This window comes from Spea bombifrons, chromosome 1 (assembly GCF_027358695.1).
Source record: "Spea bombifrons isolate aSpeBom1 chromosome 1, aSpeBom1.2.pri, whole genome shotgun sequence".
Lineage (NCBI taxonomy): Eukaryota > Metazoa > Chordata > Amphibia > Anura > Pelobatidae > Spea > Spea bombifrons.
This window is the reverse complement of record NC_071087.1, coordinates 6,897,336-6,911,250: the sequence shown is the minus strand read 5'-3', so window position 1 is coordinate 6,911,250 and position 13,915 is coordinate 6,897,336. Positions and strand designations below refer to the sequence as shown.

The 13,915-nt window shown below is 43.3% G+C and overlaps 1 protein-coding gene across 1 annotated transcript in view; it reads right to left on the bottom strand.

Moving 5' to 3' along the window:
• The window catches only part of LZTS3 (leucine zipper tumor suppressor family member 3), a 30,395-nt gene extending 17,880 nt beyond the window's left edge, over positions 1-12,515 (bottom strand). The window contains exon 1 of the mRNA XM_053458118.1: positions 12,397-12,515. The gene's annotated coding sequence lies outside the window, so the exon portion shown is untranslated. The remainder of the gene's footprint in view (positions 1-12,396) is intronic.
• Positions 12,516-13,915: the final 1,400 nt, after the last annotated feature.

The window sequence follows — 13,915 nt, the reverse complement described above, 5'->3', positions numbered from 1 at the left end:
GGTTTGCGCATGAGGAACGGCCAGGTCTTAGGTTAGTCGGGACATAATGCGAGTCCGACATCATGAAGAAATGTAGAGCAATATCTTATTTTAATCACTCCGCACAGCTCCTTGGCCCTGCTCCTTGGCAAACGCTCTTTTAACACCCAGAATTAGCATTTACAGCAGAAATAGGTCACTATGTTCTTCAGGCGCTCACTAGGATTCCAATATCTAAGCACACAGAAGCCGTTTTTTTTAATTTAGGCAAAGTTGTTCATTAAACATACTAAATAATCTGGAGTCGCTGGATCTACCGTAAAACACTGAAATATATTGATATCTGCCCGATGTATGCTGTTGCTACATTGCTCTGTATATGATATGCATAGTTGGCATCTCTCTGGGTTTGACCCAGAGTCTGCGGGTGAAGCCCTGCTTTCCCTGGTCACTTGGCCACCTTCTACTTTCTCCAGACAGGGGATGCCCATTGGCTACCCACTTATTGGGGCTGAAGTCTAGCCCCGCATCCACAGAAGAGGGACAGTTTCAGGTAGCCTACCCTGGGAACTTCCCAGGTATGCATCTGGTATCTATGAACTCTCCAGGTTTTGCTCGGAAACTCCAGGGGAAGCACCGCGCCTATGGCCAGTCTATTTCCCCTGCTACCCCTATACATATTTAAGGGGTTCGGGGCTATCCCTGCTATTCGGGGCTATTGAAAAAAGAACAAAGGACTGACACTCACCATACTAGCGTACCTCCCACCTTTGATCGTCAAAGAAAGGTGAGCCATCAAAACCTAGCCCACCAGCTCTGGATACCCAACTTACTCAGTTGACGACAAAATCCGCAGGTAATTTGTAGCAGTAAAACGCTGACACTTTCATTTTACATGAATTGAGACGTTATTCGGCATCTCCCTCTGAGCGGTGCACAGAGAGTTTACGGCGTGAAAATGAGATGCGAATCTCTGTGGGTTTCGTGGATGTGGAAATGATATATTACGTTGAGCAGCGCCGGAGTTGGACTTTGCTCCCTTCCAAGGTTATCATAACAGCAAGTTTTGGAAATGGTTCTCCTCCTGCGGGGACGCGGTAATTAAACCTCCAAAGAACTCGAGGGGGAAAAGATTTTAATGATATGCCTAAAACAGAGGAGGATTCTCCTTAGAGAAATGAAAAGGTGGGTGATAAAAGGGGGTGGCCTGGGGGGGGGGAGAAGAACAGGGAGAGGAAAGTAACACCAGGAAGCCGGTAGCTCACGGAACCTCCTGCAGTATACACACCTGTCCCTAAAATAGCTATTTTTTACACTTGGTGCCATTTTAGCAGCTAGCTACATTAGGATGCCTGCTTTGAGCAATGAACCCCTGTCTTAAAGGTTCACTTTCACCTAGGGGCCCTCTTAAAATGTCCCCAGAAGTGCTGCATCATGTGGATGGAAGTCAAAGAAACTTGTCATTTTGTTTTTCTCGTTAATGTTCACTGTGTTAAACAGTATTTATAAGTTTTTTTTTTTAAATTCTACAGTTGCCTAGAAACAAAGTCCTCTGAGTCCTCAACATCTCCTCCCCTATGTATTACATCACAGCCGGCCGGCTGATTAATTTCATGCTCATGTACATGAAACAGGAGAACTCTGCATACCCTAATACACAGTGCAGTTATTTGCGTCATAGGTGTGATGAGGGTGATATGCGATAAGTGTGAGGGAGTGAAGTTTGTTATATGATAGGTGTGGTGAGAGTCATGTACGATAGGTGTGAGAGTGAGGTCTGGCAGATCCGACTGGCACAACCATTCTTCCTTACAGAACCACCCAAGTTCAGCCATATTCTTAGGATATATGGTATGAACGGCCCCTTCAGTTCATTCCACAGAATATGTAATGGGTTGAGGTCTGGGCCACTTTAAAAGGCAGATTCTTCTTCCTTAAGCCATTCTCTAGTAGATGTTTAGGGTCACAGCCGTGCTGCATCACCCAACCTCTACCGAGCTTCAGCTGGTGGACAGCCATCCTGACATTATCCTGTACGATACCTTGATAAACTTGGAAATCAATTATCCCCTCGATGATAGCAAGCTGTCCATGCCCTGAGGCAGAAAAGCAGCCCCAATTAACGATGCCCCCTCCACCACACTTCACCTTTGGGATGATGTGGTACGCAGTGCCCTTTTAACTCCATATGTAGTGCTGCGTGCTCTTCCCAAACCATTTAAAAGTTTAATCAGTTCAAAAAACATTTTCCCAGTAGCACTGTGTTGTGTCAGGGCGCTCTTTGGCAAACTTCAGGCATCCAGCAATTTTTTTATGGGGAGCAGCAGCTTCCTCTACGGAGTCCTTCCATGGACTCCATGTCTGTTCAATGTTTTGCGTATGGTAAACTCATGAACAGAGATGTTAACCAGTTCTAATGATTCATTTAAGCCTTTGGCTGTTACTCTAGGGTTCTTTTTTACCAAATTGGGCATTCTGCATTGTGCCGTTGGAGTCATCTTGGCTGTGTGCCCACTTCTAGAGTAGCCACAGTACTGATGAATATGTTTTTTTAATGTCAAAGTAGCTCTAAAACACCTCCAATCCTGTCATTGATTGGACTCCAGGTTTGCTAACTCCTGACTCCAGTTAGCTTTTGTTGAAGTCATTAGCCTAGGGGCTCACATCCTTTTCTAACCCACACTGTAAAATGTTTGAAAGATGTATTAAATGGGGAAAGATCAATACAATAATCTGTGTTTTATTAGTTAAAACAAAATGTGTTTGTTCATTAATTGAATATCATATCATATTCTAGGACACATTTCATGCGTAAATGCTGGTAATTTCAAAGGGTTCCAACTGCCATAAATCAAACCTAGTTTTCAACACAAAAGCTGCCATTTACATCCCACCCTAGCATCTAGTCTGTATCGAGACTGCATTTACTGCACTCCAGCCCCAAACCAATAGCCAAACGTAAGAAATCAATGGCTAACCACATATTTAACTTGGATAAATTGCTCATTGCAATCAAGGTTTTTTAGTACACGTCCCACAATAATGATGATCAAAATACTCTACGATAGATTACAGAATGTAGATTCAGAACCTTGCCTGCGTTTGCCATGATGGCTACAGACCCATATTGTATATGTGTGTGAAAATCTCTAAGATGCTGCTCCAGTTATAATATAAATAATAAATATATACATTAAAAAAAGATTTACATAGAAGAGTGTATATCTTCTTCCGCTGAGGATTAATCAGCTGAGCTGAATGTTAAGAAGTCATATTGGCGCAGCGTCTTAATGACGTCCCCTGTGAATGCTTTCTCTCTAAATACGTCCTATAAGCCCAGATAAAAACATTCTCTGTGAATCTGTACTTGGCTTGCACAACTGATACTTTACTCCAAAAAATAACTTATTCTGTATTTCCAGCCTTAAAGGGCCATCGTGTGCACGTTTAATGCATGTGATGGCTGGGTGGGCCCTTTAAATGTTCATGTTATCCCTTTTGGAATTGCATGGAGATTCCTCATTATCCTCCCCATATGCATTTGCCCCTTTCCCAACCCCCCCCCCGGCTAAAAGTCAGTTGAACACATCTCCGCAATGGGGGACTACTTTCCTGCCACTGATTGGCAGCTTGAAGCAGCCAATCAGTTGCAAGAATAGTTGGACCATGGGGGACAAGGGCAGCAGCTGCAGCAGAGCAGGATCTTCTGTGTCAGGCGAGTCCTTTAATTTTGTTCATTTTGGAAGAATGCGTACTCAGACCCACAGACACACAACATTTTTCTCCCTCATCAAATAGTGTCTGCCTTATTAATGGCCATTTGACTGTAACCAAGCTGTGCTTTACAGAAATGTACTGTGAACGCACCCGGGAACAGTTGGTGTTAATGGCACCCTGGACTGCTAGACATGCTTAATATAGCCCATCAAACCAAACGAGGCTCTGAAGAATGTGTAACAGAACATTCGGTTCCAAAGGGGAACTGAGTTAGGGTAACGCAGGGGCCGATAAATTTGGCTTAGGATCTAGGAGCCAGCCTTTTGTTCTTCCCTACATACACACGCTACCATCTTATGCTCACAAACACCTTACAGTAACACACACGCTAACATTCTACACTCACGTTCACACATGCTAACACCATACACTTATATACACACTCTAACACTACTGTATATGCTGACATACACATTCCTGCTAATGCCAAACTGTAACATAAACAACACCAAACACGCTAACACCACACTCTTATACATACACGCTAACACCACACTCATACACATTCACACACACGAGCTAACACTTTAAATATATAGAATTACACACACACACACACACTAACTCAAGCAATATATATATACATATGCACTGATACTGCAGTATACACACACTCACAGACTATATACACACACACACTGACTCTAGCACTATACATATCCACACACATCCACACAATCACATATACTACTCCCCCATTCTCACTTCGTGGATACCAGCCATGCCACAATCTGCTGCCATTGTTAATCCCGCATCCTATGCGTACCGGCAGGGGCCCTGTTAGGCACATGCCGTCCATTAGGTTACCCCGCTGGGAGCCTAACGGCACACACTACACCACAGACCCGCAGGAAAGAGTTGGGTGCCGGATTAAAGATGGCCACCCTACAGGGAAATGGTTTCTAGTCGACATGGCACCCGGGTTTGTCGAGCCCTGGGATAAAGGCACACTAATGCCAAAACAATGTTATCACAACAATTAGCCTAAAAGGGGAAGTTCCATAATTATCAGTATCATTGTCACAGCTACCAGAGAATCTCCTCAATCTCCTAAAATCCCCACTTCCCAATTTGTAATAGCGGGGCGGTTTGGTGGGACAGCAGGACTATAAATCGTGACCCTCTTAAGATAACAAGGGAGGTATGAAAATGCATGCGTGAACTAGTGAGATTCACTGAATTACTTATTCATTCTGCAGGGCCAGGTCAGTTTTTCTTGCAGGAACTCATCACGATGGCCGTTCTAACACGTGGTTACGGTGGTGAAGTGAAATGTTTCGTCTCTCTGCGATCACCCGCATACCCGCAGAGAAATCTCCAAGGGCTGCAACAGAGCTCTGCTGCGAAATAAAACTCTAATTACCGATCTCGGGGAGGACCAGCTTCTGGTCTGGTAACATTGCGAAACATGGTGAACAATATGTTACTTATTAATACAAAAACAGAAAACCAAAGATGCTACCGACCTAGATATGAAAGCTGTCACCACAACAAAGTGTGCGCAATTTAACCAATAATAATACATAGTATATAAATACATAGTAATATAATAGTAATATAATAGTAATATAATATATAGTAATATAATAGTAATATAATAGTAATATAATATATAGTAATATTATATAATAATAAGGTATGGGGTTGTCCCGTGTTGACCGTAGAAAGAGAGAGAACAAATGTGGTTAAAATGATGACCTTTATTGGCTAACTGATGTATAATAATATATATAATAATATATAATATGCCTGAAGAAGAGTCCCAGATCTCAGAAGCTTGCAATCTATTATACTTCTGTTAGCCAGTAAAGGTATAATCTTTACCAAATTTGCTCTCTCACCACTGGAAGAGGAGCATTTAAATATGCACACGCATACTTTAACATATATGTACATACATATACATACATACAGTTACTTTTTCTTAGAGAGAAGCTGCAGAGCAGCTGTTCTGATCTTCCACACCACTGATTTGCTGCAAGAAGCAGATAGTCAGCGGCAGGAAGGTGGTCCTATTGGAATCAATGGGCGCGCTTTCTGTGTAGGTACTCGGTGGTCTCAACAGACCCCTGCCCACAGCATTTGCTGACACGTCACGACCTTTGGACCCAAATCCCTGTGCCCCTCTTTTCTCCCATGAGTGGAGCGCGCTGCAACGCCTCTCCCGTGACCCGGAGACGCGCCATTTCACCCGGAGTCCCCTGACGAAACACGGAGAGTTTCCCAGGTCTACTGAGATCATACGATCATACTATGATCATACTATGAGGCTACGGAGGAGCAAGTCTGTCTGGCTCCTCAGCACCCGTGGCCCAGGAATTACAGAACCCCCAAAACCACTAGAGCTGAGCCACGGGAGACCTAACACACCTACAATACTTTTAGAATAACTAAATTCTCATTTATTAAACGAAGCATAACCAGCGCATTACAGCTAATAACCAAAATCAGTATATCATAATGTAAGATAAGAACCATTCGGCCCTTATAGACTGCCCATTTTTCCTTCTGTAAAGACCCAAACGTTAACAAGTCCTTGGTCTCGTCTTAGAGACGCCTATCCCATGCGGGCTTAGAATTCATCCCTGTGTTAGCCTCTGAAACTTCTGCTCGGGGCAGCAAAGAGTTAAACTATCCAAAGAGTTAAACTTAGCTCTTTTAATCACAGTTCCTTTTTTTTCTGCCGCTAATAGTCCATTTTCTCCATTCCGCAAGTCTACACGGCGGCGACGTTCAGTACAAGACGTCCATCGTTACAATAAGACCTGTTAGTGAGATTACTAATGCCTACCGTACCTTTAACCCTTACCCCGAGGCTAAGAGCAACAGATCAGCGGTGTCTAAAGGATTTTATCTAGTAAGATAAACTACTGATGATCAGAAATCCTGTGCATCACACGGCATCTCGTGGCACAAGCTATCAGAATGTATACAAGACGACAAATCGAAAAAAACTGTTTGCTTTATTTGTATCATTTGTATTGAGTCACTGGCACTTAAGGGGTTATCTAATTAGGTTATTGGCGGGGGGGGTGTAAAACTGATATATTGTACCAATCTAATATAAAATACCATCTAAATATAATATAATAATATAATTCCGAGATGCATGTAAAAACTGTAGTGAAGAGCTTGCAATCTACTATGCATCTCAGTTACCATACGACGCATCTGCTCTGCGAGATGATTCTGGTGCTCGGAACTTGATGTCGCTGCTGATGTCCGTATAACGGAACATTAATCGCCGATTAACAGACGTAAACACGTCTCAGAAACCCAACGTGACAGCCGACATTAAAAACACGGTGTTATGTCACAGCTACTGGGGTAATTTCTCCGCACGCTCTGCGGTTAATCCCCGCACTTCCAAACCAGCCTGAGGTACATCAGATGGTGTTGCTCAATAAGGGGTTAATAAAGTGAGGCCGACGTCACGCATCATATTACACATGCTATATGGAATCTTATGTAACATTCTGGCATTTCTTTGGTTATATACTCCCCGTCTACATCATTAGATACATTTCTTATATTTCACACTCACAGATATATGGTGCTAGAGAGACAGCAGGGTATAGAGAGGATAGATAGATAGATAGATAGATAGATAGATAGATAGATAGATAGATAGATAGATAGATAGATAGATAATATATATCTGATAGATAGATAGATAGATAATATATATCTGATAGATAGATAGATAGATAGATAGATAATATATATCTGATAGATAGATAGATAGATAGATAGATAGATAGATAATATATATCTAATAGATAGATAGATAAAATATTTGATTGATAGATAATATATATATATATATATATAATAGATAGATAAAATATAGAGAGATCGATAGATAGATAAAATATATAATAGATAGATACAATATATATGATAGATAAAATATATATAATAGATAAAATATATAGTAGATAGCAAGATAGATAGAATATATATTTTATCTATCATATATATTGTATCTATCCATCTATCATACATATGATAGAAAAATATATATATAATAGATAGATAGATAGATAGATAGATAGAATATATATGACATAGATAAAATATATGAGATAGAAAAAAAGGCATGTCCAATCTCCTGTATCTTGCACAAGATGATGATGCTTTTTAGGATGAACCGCACCAGCCGTATTTACCCCACTTAGCCCAGAGTCAGGCCCCCCTCCTTACCTCTGCAGACCCCCTTCCAATTAGCCGTCACAAGGCCCCCTCGGTCCTCCCTGCTGGCTTCTCGTTACAGCGTTATACAGAACTGTCATCCTTCTCCCATGTTGCAGCCCTGAGCCCGGCTGGATCTTCACAAGTAGCAGCCGAGATGGTGAACGCAGTGTAGGCTCTGGGCGCAGTGCAAGCAGTTGTATCAGCTAATTGTCGTTAGCGCTGTTGTGTGTGTGTGTGGATGTGTGTGTCGTTTTCACGGCACACTGAGTCACGTCGCTCGGTAGGACTGAGTGTTCAGTTGAGCTGACTGCCGGAGTGGGTTGATAGGTGGGTGTATGGCTTCTGTACCCTGCAGGAGATAACGTGCCACTTGGAGAGCTAACTTCTTTGAAGTATTTATATAGGGTTTCAAAACACGTAGAGGGTGGAGTGTAGTAACCGCCGTTGTCATAATATAATGCAGCTGGGGCAAAATAAGGGACTGCGTCTGCACTCCTTCCCTATTTAAATGTACCCATTTCTGGTGCCTGGTTTAAAGAGTCCACTTTTGAGAGCTGGGTGCCCATTTCTTGCCGTCTCATTTCCTCGCGCTAACCTCTGCCTATCCTAACATTGGTAAACCCCACCGTGACCTTCAGACAGACACCACAATCTATCTACAGCCACTGTACTCTTATGACGTCCCGATCTCCAGACCTAATCTTGGTGGTCAAACCTGACCGCCTACTGACCACATCTCGATCTCCAGCAATGCGCTCCATGTTCTGCTACCTGGAGACCGCGTCTTGACCTAGAACAATGTCCTGACCCATCCAGATCTCCAGTCCACTGTACCGACCCCGGCTACCTTCTACCACAAGTTTGCTTTCCCGTTGGCCCATTGCACACCAACAAGCACAGAAAATCCCGGAAGCCTCAAGTACCTGAAGACAACCTCAAGGAGGAAAAGAGGACTTTCATGGATCATCATGCTGAATTACAAACCGCAGTCCATCACAGACCAGTATCCTTTTCACAGAATCACAGATATACTTCAACGGAAAAGTCATCTTAATGAGGGGGGGCGGTTTACAAAAAAAAAAAAGATATAATGCCTTGGAGCTGAGGCGGTGAAGGCCAAGTAAAGCCATTTAAGATTCTTCAGGATAGGCATTAAGGTCTAAGACAAAACAAGATGGAACCAAATGGTTTTAGAAAACCCATGAACAGGGTTGGTGGATCTTTTTAGTTCTTATCTGGGCTTCTGGAGTATAGAGTACTTATTTCCTGGATGGGCCCACCACCAGAGTTGGTTACAGGCATTGGTGATGAATGGATAACGCTCTAGAAAAGGTGTTTAGGCAAAACCTTATTAAACGAGTTACTTTTTAGAGTCATCGGTTCTATGTCAAGTTAGCAGCTCCTTCTGGGTAGAGGCAGATTACACCCTACTGGCGACACGTTATGGGTTTTTTTTAGTTCAAACATCCACATAATAAAATCTAAAATGATTTACGGTCTAGATATCCTCCTTATTCGTAAGGATAACAAAATAAGAAGGCCCAACAGGACCAGAACCCTCACGGAGAGACGCTTGAGCTGGCTTGTCAAACCAGACCGAGCCAAATGTTACTTTTCTCCCCCGGTAAATGTATTCATAGAAATATACCTTTATTATTATTATTATTATTTATTGTTTTATATAGCGCCATCAAATTCCGTAGCGCTCTTTAACCCCTTAATGACAAAGCTCGTACATGTACGGGCTCAAAATGCATTGTTTTCAATGGGTTTAGGGACCGCCCATTGTCCTTAAGGGGTTAATAGAGAATCCATTCTATGTACAGAATGTACAGGAGAGTCTTAGAATGTTTCTTCCAAGGGCAATCTTTTTTTTTAGTTTGCCAAATCCAGGGCAAGATCTTATTAACTTATTATGTATGAATTAAAAAAAAATTAAGCCTAGATGTATATAAGCCAATGAAATTTGCTGCATGGAGACTTTGCAACTATTAACCCGTTCATAGCCTGTCACAAAGATTTTAGTGTAGTGACCTGCTAATGGTGGCAACCAAGTGGTTCTAACAGTTTCCTCGTGTAAACAAAAATCTTCGTGTAAACAAAAATCTTCGTGTAAACAAAAATCTTCATGTAAACAAAAATCTGTGTAAACAAAAATACCAGTGTAAACAAAAATCTGTGTGTAAACAAAAATACCAGTGTAAACAAAAATCCTCCTGTAAACGACGATTTTTTTAGGAGGTGAAGATATTCTGATTGGAGTTATCTGTTCTCAAGAAGGGATTTCATCCTTACTGTGCTCTGGAACATGTATAACAATACATCACAGAGGGCAGCAATAATTTTAACGGTGCAGGGTGGAACATGGAGGGGGAAAATGAAGCTGCAGCTTCTCCTTAAGGTAGATTTTTTTTTTTACATGTTAAAAAAATACAAAGAACTGTAATATGCATTCAGTGTCCAGGGTGCTGCTTGGGTCACTGGAGCGTCCATTTTTGCTGGGAACACTTAATTGTCATGTGACCCAAAGGGAGGCACTCGTGGTTGGCCCCTGCCATAGAAACTGGAAAGGCTTTTTAAAAGGTTATTTTGACGCGATGAAACCAGAAATTAAGACGTATATATGCTATATTTCTATAATCTATACTGTAACCCAATGCAAAGCACATTAATTAGCCAGCAGGGAGTAGTTGTAGCAGGCCCTGGTTACCTGCAGCTGTATCTAAGGCACCGAACGATGCGGTGTTAATCTCTCTGAGCGTATTGTCATGGCATCAAGGGATAATGATAGGAGACAAATTCAGGTCACGCTGTCAGCCCACCAGGAGACCGACGCGGAGGTCTGGGAGCCAGGTGTAGACCAAAAACAACCAAAATCACCCAGGAAACTACTAAGCATGATGTCATCATAATTTACTCTCCTGCATGGTGATGATGATGATGATGTTATGATGCGTTAAACCAAACAAGGGCTGAGATAAACACGCATGTTCCACGCTGATCATCCAGCATTGTTAATGGACACATAACAAGTCTGCCGAGCCGTCTTTTTTAACTCTTTAAATACCAAGATCCTTTAAATAGTCATTCGGGCACCAATTTCATTTGGTGCCTGCCCTAGAACTGGGGACCTTAGCACCAGTGTCCTGATTTACATGCCGGTCATGACATAAATGACAAAAACTTAAAACGCACACAAAAAAATAACAAAAATCAGCAGCCAATCAGGAAGAGGCAGTAAAGACCACACGAGCAATACACAGCAGCATATAAAAAAACCCATTTAAATCCATTATTATTTTTTTATACACGACAAATGTATGCATTTTTAATTCAAATTATTCGGCAATCAGAGTGGTTGGCGGTCCCTGGCAATATAGTCACACAGTCTATGGCATATAAATGGTTAAATACTGTTCATTGCCCCTTACAATAATACGATTCTGGTCAGGGCAGCAAGGAAATTTCACCTAAATTCTTCAGCGGAAGATAAACAACATCATGCACTCGGTCGCCGTGCTGGCAGAGCCTGCTGGGAGTTGCAGTCTATCAGAAGCCAGACTTGCTTCCAATAGACCCCTGCAGACAGGGACTCACTGCTGCTCATGTGGGTATTTGGTCATTGGGTCATTTTGGTGAAATTCCGAGAAAAAATAGAGCCTGATAAGGAGAAGCATTTTTATGTGTGTGAAAGCAGTAAATCCGAATAATTATTAAAATAGGCTATTTCCAGAGAAACCTGGCTTTCCAGGGGCTGTGGCCCATCTTTCCTCTGATAGCTGGCCAGACACCACACAACAGGAGGGGGTGATCTATGCCTATTTAAGCGAGATACAGGACAGTTGGCATGTACTATAACATACAAGACCTGCAGGTGAGGAACATGGATCTGGCTGGCTAAATGCCCTATGTATGGGGCGACAGGGAGGTCTGGGGTAATAAAAGCCAATGTATATATAATATTATAGAGAACACCCAACCAACAACACCTAAGATCCCCAGGCAGGTGCTTTGAGATAATGCCACCGATACAGAGGAGGCGTCAGAAGGTGTTACACGCCCACTGGCGTTTAAAGGGTTAACGGGTTTAAGGGATCGGGTCTGACCGATATATATATCGACATCCAGCATGCCATAGATTGCCCCCTCTGGCCCTGGCCGGCCCTCAACTCCCATCACCGCCAGCCAGCAGCACCCAGCCCAATGCCAGAGGGCTGTGAGACTCTGCTGTGTACAAACAAGAGGTCTCTGAGCCGCAACTCCCATCAGCCTCGGTCAGCCCGAGCTGCATGACCCCCCCCCCCCTCCTCACTCGCTGAGGCAGCGGCAGCCACCCGTCGATGACATCATGGCGGGGAGATGCAGCGCGTTTGCTGCAGTGCAGTAAGGCTGCTCGGTGTCTCCGTCCGCCCCCCGAACCGGCCCGCAGATAAACGCCCCACTTACCGCTCTATCCTTGGCTTTCGAGCTGGCATCCTGGGGTTAGAGAGCAGATCATGAGGTCACCGGGCTACCAGGAGATAAAGTCCCCGGCGCAGAGAGAAGGGCTGCGAGCTCTGCGTGCAAATCCACCGTGCATCCTCAGCGGACCCCCCGGCAGCTGTATGCCTGGTGGCGGGACATGTATAGACTACCCGGCCTGTGCTCCTCACCTGGCAGCCCCCTCCATCACTTCCCTGGGCTTCAGCTGGAGAGCGGAGGGGGGTGTGTGCTGCTGGCACCGGCTTAATACCCTCCCAGAAGTGGCCCCGGAGGGCACCAGTCAGTCACCGCGACTCCTCCCACATTCCTGCCCAAACTGGCATCACTGGATCCGCCCCCACATCTTCACCCCCCCTCCCATCTGGGACACCACAAACCCGAGAGCCCCCCCCCCTTTACACATGTGTCTTAGTGATGGGAAGTTCGGATCATTAAAGTGAATCGGATCATTTCGATTCGTTCACTGAAATGATCCGATTCATGATCCGGATCTTCGGATCACTCAGTGTGTCTGCACGGAGTTACTGTTTTCCAGTAACTCCGTGCAGGCACACTAACGATTGGCCCCGCCCCTTTTATTATGAATCCTCCCCCCTGCCTCCAGTGATGTCAATGAAGGCAGAGAGTCGTTCAAAGATTCGGATCTTACAGGGATCCGAATCTTACAGTGATCCGGATCACTGTAAGATCCGGATCATTGTAAGATCCGGATCATTGTAAGATCCGGATCTTTGAACGACTCTCTGCCTTCATTGGCATTCTAATCATTAAGAGAATGTCACCATACTGTTATAAATAAATACATTAATAATCACTGCCCCCAGGATTTACATTCCCCTTTACCTGCAACTGCACCATTAAATTAACCCGAAACACCCCATCAACCATGACTGCCCTAAAATTAACCCTTAACACACCATCAACCATGACTGCCCCTAAAATTAACCCTTAACACCCTATTAAGCATAACTGCCCCAAATTAACCCTAAACACCCCATTAAGCATAACTGCCCCTAAATTAACCCTAAACACCCCGTTAAGCATAACTGCCCCCAAATTAACCCTAAACACCCCATTAAGCATAACTGCCCCCAAATTAACCCTAAACACCCCATTAAGCATAACTGCCCCCAAATTAACACTAAAGACCCCATTAAGCATAACTGCCCCTAAATTATCCTTAAACACCCCATTAAGCATAACTGCCCCCAAATTAACACTAAAGACCCCATCAACCATACCAATTTATTAGGTAATTTATCTGGAGTACATGCAATTAATTTAGGGGTAGTTATGGTTAATGGAGTATTTAGGGTTAATTTCAGGGGCCGTTATGGTTAATGGGGTCTTTAGGGTTAATTTCAGGGGCCGTTATGGTTAATGGGATCTTTACGGTTAATTTCAGGGGCAGTTATGGTTGATGGGGTATAAGGGTTAATTTTACGCTGATGACTGAGGGTTAATTTAATTAATTTAATAAAGT